The sequence below is a fragment of the Talpa occidentalis genome, unplaced genomic scaffold (genome assembly GCF_014898055.3).
Source record: "Talpa occidentalis isolate TD23 unplaced genomic scaffold, MPIMG_talOcc4v2.1 talOcc4.15, whole genome shotgun sequence".
Taxonomy (NCBI): Eukaryota; Metazoa; Chordata; class Mammalia; order Eulipotyphla; family Talpidae; genus Talpa; species Talpa occidentalis.
This window is the reverse complement of record NW_023601543.1, coordinates 13,888,720-13,899,899: the sequence shown is the minus strand read 5'-3', so window position 1 is coordinate 13,899,899 and position 11,180 is coordinate 13,888,720.

The following is an 11,180-nucleotide window of genomic DNA, read 5'->3' as shown; positions in this document are numbered from 1 at the left end:
ATTACTTAAGTGTATACTATGTTCCAGGCCCAGTGGCAGACACTTGATCCATATATTGGTATATGCAATGCCCTGATCAATCCATTGAAGGAGATAATAGTGTCATCCCAGTCTTCGAATGCAGAGACTGCGGCTTAGCGATATTTTGTGACATCCCCAAGACCTCACGGCTGGTAAATGGGGAAACTGTAGCTAGATCTGAAGTCCAAAGACTCCAAAGTCTGTATCTCTAACCATTTTTATTACATTGCCAGCCAGCAGTGGAGTCAGTAATTGATACCATAATCATTATATTAATAGTATATGAATATTTTCCTTTATCTCTTACCAAGCACTTTACATCCTGCCTCCCTAGCTAGATTATAACCTCCAGAAGCATATTAACTGTCTTTTATACATCTCTTGTAGACCAGTAATGCCCACAGCCCTAGCATTGCTGCCAGGAAGGAAGAGAGGAAGGAAGTGAAGAAGGGAGGGAATAATGTTTATTCAGTACACACTATACCAGGCACTATCCTGAGCATTTTATTTTTTTTTAATTTTAATTTTTTAAGATATATATTTATTTATGCATACAAGAACTGGGGTACAGGCCAGAAGGGTAGGGGGTGAGAGGATTCACCAGAGACAGAACGGGAACAGAACAGGCAGATCTACTGAAATACACTGCTGAGGGGAGCAGCAGGCGAGGCAGGAGAGTGTGCTGGGCCATGTGGGTCAGCATCCTGGCCGGGGATCTAATTCATGCTGCAGAGGCTACGAATAGCTTCACAGTGCTGCATCTTAACCCCTTCTGCCACCAGGGAGGCCCCAATCCTGAGCATTTTATATGCTTCATCTAATTAAATTTTCATGCAACTATAACGTAAGTACAATTAGTATTCTTGTTATATAGATGAAGAAAGTGACACTTAAAGGGTTAAGATACCTTTTCAGAAAAAAAGCCAGACTCAAAAGGGAACATTCTGTATAATCATATCTACATGAAGATTAAAAACAAACCAAACTTCTACAAGGTGATAGTACAACAGTAGCTCCATCTCCAGGGAATCCTGACCATGAAGGGGCACGAGGGAGTCCCCCGGAATGCTCTAACTATTCTATTTTTGATGTGGGAGATGACTACATGGATGTACATGCCTGTAAAAAATTGTCAGGTTGTATAGTTAAGATCAATGTATTTTTTGGTATGTAACTTGTACTTCAGCTGACACCGAATAATAGCTTAAAAAAATGCTTCCTTTGGATACCATGGTTAGAAAATGGTAGAGCTGAGATTTGGCCCTAAGTCCGTATACTCTCACTCTCATGCTTTCAAAATCCCTGCCTCTTCTCTCTTTTGCTATTTTCATAAGTAACAACTTGGTCCCCATCTAGTTTTCACTTCTCACAGCTTCCCTAACAAAGCATGAGGCTTGAGAACAGGGTCCACTCAATATCCACCCTCAAGCACCCTCCACATCCCTCACTCAGCACATGAGCTTCCTTTTAATCAAGGGGCTACATTTTAATCCTCATGATGTCAATAATTCAAGCAGAGACATCCATCAAATGGACTTTAGTGATTAAAAGCTGGTGATGTTGAAATAATTCTTCTGCTTACCTTCTAATGATTGGAGAGTTTTGTAACCATACACTGGGAGCAACAATGAACAGTTTTAATTTGTTTAAAATTAAACAAATTCAATCTCACCAGTATTTATTAGTCAAATATTCTGTACAAGTCATTGTGCTGGGTTGAGCGAAGACGATGAAGATGAGTATGACACAGTTTCTGTTCCTGAAGACTCTGAGTCCAGTGAGGGAGGTTGATGTGTTCAGGTGGCTCTGCTCTGCCAGAAATAGAACCCTCCACTAGCTCCACAGCAGCAAAGTGCATGGAAATCAAGGGGGAAGGCATTGATTTCAACATTGGGAAGGTAGGGTGTATCAGGGAAGGCTTACCAGTAGAGATGGCTTTGAAAACTGGGACTTGAACTGCATAAAATCCTACATATCTTCCCTGATTTCTGCACTTTCTCTTTCTCTTTCTAACCTCCATCCAAACTATCTGCAGATTTGTTGGCTCTGTGTTCAAAATACATCTCCAACTAGTCACTTCCACTACCATCACTCTGGACCAAGCTGTAGTCATTTATATCTGGCTTACTGCACCAGCTTTCTAACAGGGTCTCCCCTACTCTTGCCCCCAGGGTTTATTTTACCAGGGTTCACAAATCTATTAAAAACATAACTCAATGGCTGCCATCTGCCTACTTAGTCTTTTGTTGGCTTTTGATTTTATTTAGAATAATATATCAAATCTTCACTATGGTCTTCATGGCCCAATATGATCTGGCTCTTGCCTAGTTCTCTGACCTTATCTCCCCACCAGCCCCTTGCTCACTATGGTTTAGTTACACTGTCCTCCTTATGTTTCCTGAAACCTGCCAATTACATTCCCGCATCTGGACCTTTGCATTCTTGTTCCCTTTGCTCAGAATCCCTACTCCATCACCCCTTTCAGATTTCTGTTCATGCCTCCCCCTCAGAAAGGTCTTCCCTTAAGTCCCCAGCCAAAACAAGAATCCCCTCTACCATTCTCTGCCCCTTTGCCCTGCTTCATCTTTCTTCAAAGCACTTACCATTTTATACAAATGTTTCCATTGATTTATTGACCATTTTCCCACTAGTGACCATTGACCCACTGGAACATAAGCTCCACCAAAGCTGTCATGCTCACTACTAAATTTCCAATGCCTAGAACACTGTCTTGCACATAGTAGGTGCCCAATGAATAATAGCTGAATAGATAGTCAGAGATGGAGGGAAAATACAGTCCCAATGGAAAGTTCATTCTCATGTTCTTTCAAAACTGTGCAAGCTGTTGGGTGTAAGGTACATGAAGGAAGGTGAACCTGACAGATGTGATCCTGTCCTCTATGAATCCGCAGTCTAGGAAACAAGCAAATACCAACCATGGGATAAACTCCTTGATGGGAATGAACACTGTGGAATGCAGGAGCACACGACAGTACCAAGTTATAACGACGATCCCGTGGTATTTATTCAAAGGTTTGTTCAACACCCCCTCTTTGAAAACATGGTGCTTGGCAAAAGGAGTTGAACAATAAGATAACTCAGTTCCTTCTCTCACACAGCTCACGATCAAGTAGAGGAGATACATGATCACTGTCAGAACAGAGAAAGATAAACGCGAAGGGTAGTGAAATAAAGGAGGCAAGAAGCTGGAGGCAAAGCAGCCTGGGAAGAGCGGCTGTTGTAATAACCTGGTCACAAAGCAGGATGAGCCAAAGGGGGGGGGGAATGGAAAGGAGGGATCCACCTTGCCCTTGACCAGTCAAGTAAGATAGAGCCATCTTCCTCAGGGCACTCTTTACATGGCCCGAGGAGCCCCACTCTGGGCCTTTCGCTCCATCTCCCCTCCAACTACTGTGCATGCTGATTTCTCAGTCAGGACCCCCCATGAATCCTTCCTAACATTTCATGAAGCAGCTCCTCAATTCTGGCATATTTCATTGCACAGAACTAGCATCTTCCACTGAAAATTAAAATGGTGTGTGGAGGAGTTTCCTACTGCAAGGCAGATTACATTAGCCTACTACTGAGCGGTGAAGTGGAAGGGGAGGGGGTGGAAGGCAGGCAGGAGGCAGACAGCCGCCAACAGGGGTGTGAGAGCAGGAAGGCCCCTCCCTTGAGCCAGCCAAATGGGACATCAGAGCCAGGCAGAGCCTGAGTTTCCACGGGCCCATTCCATTTCAGATGACTTATTTAGGCATTACTTTATTTATACCCCTGCCTCATTCCACTCTGCCTTCTGATCTGATCTGTTGATCCCCTTCCCTCCCCTCACCCTTTCACATTAAAGGTCATCAGGATAGATTTCCTTGGGGGCCCAGGCAACACCTGTTTCTTGCACGTGCTCAAATGGGAAAATGGCCAAGGACTAAAAACAACCACTTCGTCGTTGGGGAGAAAACGGAGACCCAGAGAAGTTGACAAAAACAGTTCCCAGAGATAATAAATGGCAAAAGAAATGTGAGTTAGATCTTTTGCTATTTCTAGCTTGGGGATAATATTTTCTTATGGTTAAAATGAGAGGCGGTATTTCCTAAATGGAGCCTGAATGTCATTTAGTGGACAAGGAGGATTCCCTTTACAAGTTGGGTTGCGTTCAACTTTGTAAGGAGCTGGACGTGTAAGGGCGAGGATGTGTCCACGGCCTATGTGCTGATTCTGGCAACCACACACACACACACACACACACGCGCACACACACACGCGCGCACATGCACACACACCTGTGTGTGCACTTCCCGACTTTTTTTTTTTTTTACAAAAAGCCCTCAAAAGCTTTCAACTGCCCAGAAAACTGGGCCGCAAAAGTTCTTTACAGGATGCAGTACCCATAGGAAGCCTCATTCCACAGTGGACTGTAGGGCCTCGAAGTGGGTGAAAGGTGACCTCATCATTTGCGCCTCCTTCTGTGCAGCAACAGGCCCCCGTTTCTCCCTTTCTCCCACTCATTCCCTCAACGGTCTCATCTTGTGTCACTGTCTCTGTTGCTCTGGTCTTTGCCACACTTTGTCTCTCTCTTCTCTTTCCCCTTTAACTTTCCCTCTTTGCTGTCTGTCTGTCACCCTCTGCGTCTCTGTCTTTCTTTTTCTCTCTCCATTACACTTCTTTCTCTTTATTCACTTGCATACTCACTGTCTCTCCTTCCCTTCTGCCCTCATTTTCCCAAAAAGCCTTCAAAGAATCTCAGGCTTCTAGGCTGACCAGTCAGAACTGCCCTGTATAGCTCTCAACTGGCTATCTCCTTAATCTTTCTGTAAAAATAAATCACATTTCCAACCTAGATTAAAAGCCTCCCAGGAAACAAATTGGGTGCTTGCTCCTGGGCACCCCCTCCTAGCACTTGGCCCGGGGTTGGGAAAAACCAGGTGCTCGGAAAATACTCACTCCCTTGCCTTGACCCATCCTACCCACTGTTCAGCACCCCCAAGCGATTCTTAAACCCGTACCACCTCTTTGGAGAGGAAATAATTCAGGGCATCTGGAAAGAAGAACGTCCCAGAGTGCAACGTCTTCAGCTCTCCCCTCGCCCCCAGCAGCGGTACATGGTTTACCCAGGTCCTGGCCTCCGGGTGCCAGAGAAGAGCAGACTCGAGCAGGGGAACCCTGGCCTGGTCCTCGCGGCACCTGTCCTCAGCGCCCTTGTCACCTGCCTACAGCTGTCCCTTACAGTCCGAGCCCCATTTTGGACTTGCGGGGTTAGGTTGGGGAGCTGTCCCCCGCTAGGCAGTGACTCCTGGAGATCAGAGCTTATGTCTGTCTTGCTACCACTCTATCTCCAATGCCTAGCCCAGCTCCTGGCACAGAGTGAGCCTGTAATACATACTTTTTTGTAATACATATTTATTGAATAAATCTGCAAATAAACCACGGATGCTCTATAAACCTCCAATTTATCTCCTGTAAGGTGGGAAAATACCAGCTACTTCCTAGAACTTTTAGAAGAGTAAAAGATGATCCTATATGTAAAACAATAGGTATACAAAATGTGCTCAATAAATATAAGAACCTTGCGGCGTGGTTGTGAGGATAAAAGATGACTCGTACAGGATCGACTGGCAGTGCCAGAGCGAACCCCTCCCAACTGCCTCTGGGAATGGGGCTGGTGCCCTCTGATAGTCGCTTTCAAGAGTCCTAAGCGGGTGTACACTTGCATTGTAATCCCCAAGGCCCTGTCTTCAGCCCCTGCCCAGCCTTTCCTGGCTAATTAGATGAGTAACAGTGTTTACTGTCTCTGGCTGGGCAGCTGACGGATGGTCGAGGCTGCAGATCATTAACCTTTCCTGGGTTCCCAAATGTTCTCATTAAGGAGCCCTGTCCTATGTCTTTTTCCAGCCCCGAGCTGAGGGCAGCGGGGCTCGCTGGCAGAGTGGGACGTGACCGCAGCAGTTCTAGGAAGAGTTCTCAAGGATTCTATCTGTTCTATTTCCTCCTTGTCCTTTCTTCGGAAAGCCTTTTCATGGAGATAAAGGCCCTTGGGATACCCCCACCAAGAATATGTCACCTTTCTTGCCTCCTTCCTATCTCAGGAGAATCTGAGGATCCATTTGGGAGTGAAGGGCTACTGGAAAGACCCCCAGGACTCCCAACTGTTGATCATAGGGCCCCAGAACCCCCAAGGATAGCCCCATGTCTGCCTCAGATCGGTGCTGTGACCTGGACAAACTACCTTGCCTCTCTCTGCCTTTGGAACAAGACTCTTGGCCCTTGAAGGCCTCTTCCAGCTCTTGGGATCTCTGTTTCAGAGGCAGAGGTGGTGGCACATTACTAGAAGCTAGGACTCGAGATGGTGCTCACAAATAGTGACCGCACTCCGGTCCACCAGCCTATCTAGTTTCTGTCTAAGGACACTCTTTTCCCCCTTGGTGAGCCTCAGAAGGGCCCCTACAACTACACGGTCTCCTGTCTGATGAAACTGGAGGGGAGTCCTAAGAGCTATTGGTGAGGATGGCTATGGGAAGTAGTGGCTGGTTCGGGAAAACTGAGCATGCAGAAGGACAGGGTTCTGAAGACATCTGTGACAAACCACTTCTCCAAGTACCTCATGGCAGAAACGTACCTATGACTTCTACACATGACTAGTCGTATGACTTGGGATGAGTCCCCTTACTTTTCTAGGACTTTTTTTTTTTTTATGAGATCCAAGTTTACTGATTAACCCTTCATTTACAAATTTATACATTTTGGGAGTCCTTGGTTTATCTAATGGTGAAATAGAAATAACACCAACCAGAGTGGTTTGGAATATCAAATGAGATGATGGGTGTAAAACTGCTAGCTCAGAGCCTGCATTTTCCAAATTTTCTTGATCAAGTCACCTCCTTCTTGCTGATATTGAAGGGGGGAAAATGTAGTGCAGTTTCTCTTAATCTTTGCCCACCAGTCAGCCACAGAGGCTTGAAATATCTTTTCTTTGAGAGCCTGTGGACAAGTGTACTTTAGCTGGGTAAAGGTATTTGATGGGAGCGGGAGAATGGAGTGAGTTAATTTTCAGGGAGAAATTTGTCTGATTAGACATTCAGCACCATAAAAAATGATAAGATTCAAACCGGAGAAGTGGAAATAACCAAAATAAGAGCCACAGAAAGGTTGAAATATAGGACATTAAGGGAAGAACCCCCCGGGTTCTTTCTCTTCATCTCCCCTCGCCACATCCAATCCATTATGGAGCCCTTCTACCTCCTCGAATAGCTCACTTACCGTAAGTTCAACAATCCAAAACTGACCTCACATTCTCAACCCCACCTGCTCTTCCTCCCTCAATAATTTCAACGAATGGTACCCCACTTACTAGGTCATGTCTTTTACTCCTCCCTCTTACTATAGATGATAGTGAAACTCCAAACCCAGTATATTCCACATCCAAAATATCTCTCAAATATTGATATGCCCACCTGTCTCTGCCTTCACTCCTACCATCCAAGCTATAATTCAGGCCAGTTGTATCAGAATCTCATCTCAGGAGGTAAGACTCAGGAATAAGTATTTTTTAAATCTTACTAGTTGAGTCCAACATGTATTCAAGGATGAGAAACACTGTTCCACACAGCACCCAGAGTGATCTTTTCAAAACGTAAGTCAGGGGCCTCCCTGGTGGCGCAAGGGGTTAAGCACCACCCTATGAAGCTATCCGCAACCTCTGCAGCACGAGTTTGATCCCCAGCAGGCCAGGGAGCCATCCACATGGCGCAGCAGACCTCTCCTGTCTTGCCCGCTGCTCCCCTCAGCATTGTATTCTGTCAGTCTGCCTGTTCTGCTCCCCACTCTGTCTCTGGTGAATCTTCTCACCCCCCCACATCTCTGGCCTGTACCTCAGCTCCTATATGCATAAATAAATAAATAAATCTTAAAATAAACATAAATCATACCCTGTTACACTCCTGCCCCAAACCTTTTATGGGAATCCCATCATGCTTAAAATAAACTCAATTTCTTTTCTTTATCCTGCAAGAGCCTCTTAAGGATGGTCCTTGTTGATCTAACATCATCTATATCTTCACCCCTATTCCTTACACTTCAACCACATTGGCCTCTGTCTGTACTTTTAATACACCATCTTCATTCCCATCTCAAGCACTGACACCAGATAGCTCAGTATTCTCTAGTTCAAAGATTAGTCTTGAGGTCCCTGCTACATTCCGAGGAGAGAACTGTCTTGTGTGCACAGGGAGAAAAGAAAAACCCCAAAAGTAAAAAACCTGGGATTTCCCCATGCCTTCTCCACCCAGTGCTCCACCATACCATTTGAGTTGGTTTGCACAGTGCTCACCATACCATTTGCCGAGCGATCCCCTCTCTCATAACAGTTCCACGCTATGGAATCTAGTTAAATTGCCATTCGAAATGTAGGTTGAGATGATGAGTCACCACTACACACACACACGCTCATACACCAAAATGCCTAAAAGTTAAAATGAGAGTGGCAAAGACAAATGTTGGCAAAGATGAGGAACAAATGGAACTCTCACACTCTGCTTGTAGAAATACAAATACGTACAATTTCTTTGGAAAATTGTTTGGGAGTTTCTAACAAAGTGAGAAAATATATACCTACCCTATGATGCAGCTGATCTACAGCCAGGTATACAGAGAAATGAGTGTATATGTCCACCAAAAAATGTACAAAAATAGTCACAACAGCCATATTATGCATCATACCTAACTGGAAATAAATATCCATCAATAGCAGAATGAATAAGTAAAATGTGCTATATTACATACAATGAACTACAAAAAATACAGCACAAAAAGAAAAAAGAACACTTCACAACATGGATGAATTTTCAGACATAAGTTTGAGTTAAAAGTAGACAGACAAAAAGAATGCATTGAAAAACAAGCAAAACCGTTTGATGCTGATAGAAGTCACACTTGTGCCGTGGTCCTCAAGGCACCAGCAGCACCTGAGAACATATTATAAGTGCAAATTCCTGGGCCCCACCGGATCCCCTGAATCAGAATCTCAGAAAATGAAAGTCATCTGTGCTTTAACAAGCCCTGCACATGACTCTGGAAAAGTGGTTAACTCTTAGGGAAGCGTTTTCCAGCAGGACCTTGAGAAAGCCTTCTACCGTGCTTGAAATATTCTACAGTATCCAAAATAAGACATGCTATTGAAAACAGAAAGGATAGATTCCAAAGGAATGGCAGTAAGCTGAGGTTTGTGGACACAGGATACAGTGCTGCTGAAAGAACTAGAATTGTCACGAGTGAGGAGTGGAAGAGGCTATCTCCAATCGGTGCTAATTGTATTTGCCAGGCTGGTGCTGTCCATTGGAGCTCAGCTGCCTCCTTCCTCTGAAACCTGTAGCCTACACCAAGCCTGCAGAATCCTCCCATTTGTCCTCCCCAAAGAGTCGTGCTAGCCATGGGCACTGGTTGCTGACCTCTCTGCCTTTCAAAGTTTCTTCCCAATTAATAGAGCTCTCATCTCCTTAATGGAATGAGCCAGTTCTGTTCCAAGAGCCATTTCATTTGGCTGTGGCTCTGGGTGGTGGTTGGGGGAGTGAGGAATCTTGCTGACTCTGCCAGAGTCATCATTTTCCTGTCTACTCCATCAGTCCACTTACTTTAAGAGCCTGTCAGGAAGAAGATGAAGTATGTAACTGGGGTGCTATGTCCAAAGCTGACTGCTGGGGTACATGCCTCTGCTGACTCTGACCTGGGAGCTGGCGCCGGCAATTAGCAACCTATCAACAATAGCTTCTTGGGGACCTAGAACCATAGAACATTCAAAGTAGATGGAGTTTAGAGCCTTTCTGGCCCATCCCTTCATTGGGTTCTTGTGAAACTGAGATCCAGGAACACACAGGAATCTACTGGCTCCCAGGAAGGATGCTGGCTTAAGTTCCAGCTACATCATCCACGTGTCTCCTAAAAGAGGACTATCTGGAAAAGTTAATTAGCAGAGATTCAGCTCTATTTCTTCTCACTTTTTCTCAGCAAAGGTTACCTCTCAGAGTAATGGGTCTGCAGTAGAAATGTTTCTCTACTGAAACTTCACTCCATTCTCAGAGGAGTAGCTTTCCCCCAGAACCTAGGGATTTGAAGAGGGACCTGAAAAGGCAGGCCCATGTGCTACAAAATGGCCTGACTCCCTCAGGGATCATCTCCCCCCCCCCAATTTTAATTGGACCAAACTGGCTCCATTCCCTTGTTTGTGCTTCCTACCCAATAGCACAGTGAACACGGCTCTCGAAGCCAGGGGAGGCACAGCCCTCCCACTTGGGGACCTCTGAGATGATCAGGGAAAAAGAGCCCATGTGGTATGGTAGAATGGTTACTGGGCCTGAAGACAGAGACAGGGTTCAGAGTCCCAGCTCTCACACTTATTAATCCTGACATATCGGTCATGTTAATCCTGAGATATAGTCAAACCAGGTCATTTCTCTAAGTCCCATGTTCCACAACTCTAAAACGGAAATGAGGCTATCTACTTTTCCACAGTGGTTATGTTGATGAAGTAATAACCATGGAATATAGAGTGCCAGGCAACATCATTAGAACTCACTAGAAGGTGATCTGTTATTTACATTAACTGGTTAATCTTAAGCAATTCGTACATCACTGGAGGCATCAGTTTCCATATAATACTTCAAATGGAGATAATGCTATCCAGCAGAAAATATTGTCATGATGATTAAATGAGGTTGTGTTTTAAAAATGCCTTGCAAAATACCTGGCATGTGGCAGATACACAACACTGTTCATTGAATTTGAATCCAGACCAGAGAGAATACATATATTTACATAGGAGTTGGACAGAGGGGATCTAAGCCACGGGTTTCCAAAAGCAAGGCCCTCGACATTCAATTAGGAAAACTGGTAATTACACAGTCATCAGTGCTGGGTCATTTATCTTGAAGACAGGAAACTGATCAGGGCTTGTTATGAGAAGATTTTATCCAGTGGTACCAGCTTGTTCAACATGGTTCCTGTCAGCTGCATTTTCTGCATTCCTCAAGATCCCTGGGGGACCATGGCAGGGCTTGTTTTGGAGAAACAGGAAGAGCAGGGCCCAGGACACTGACTGGCCAGGTCTGATGCTTTGATTCTATTCCTTGGACTATGCTAGCTTAGTCTGAGTGCTGCAGGGGCTGGGGAGT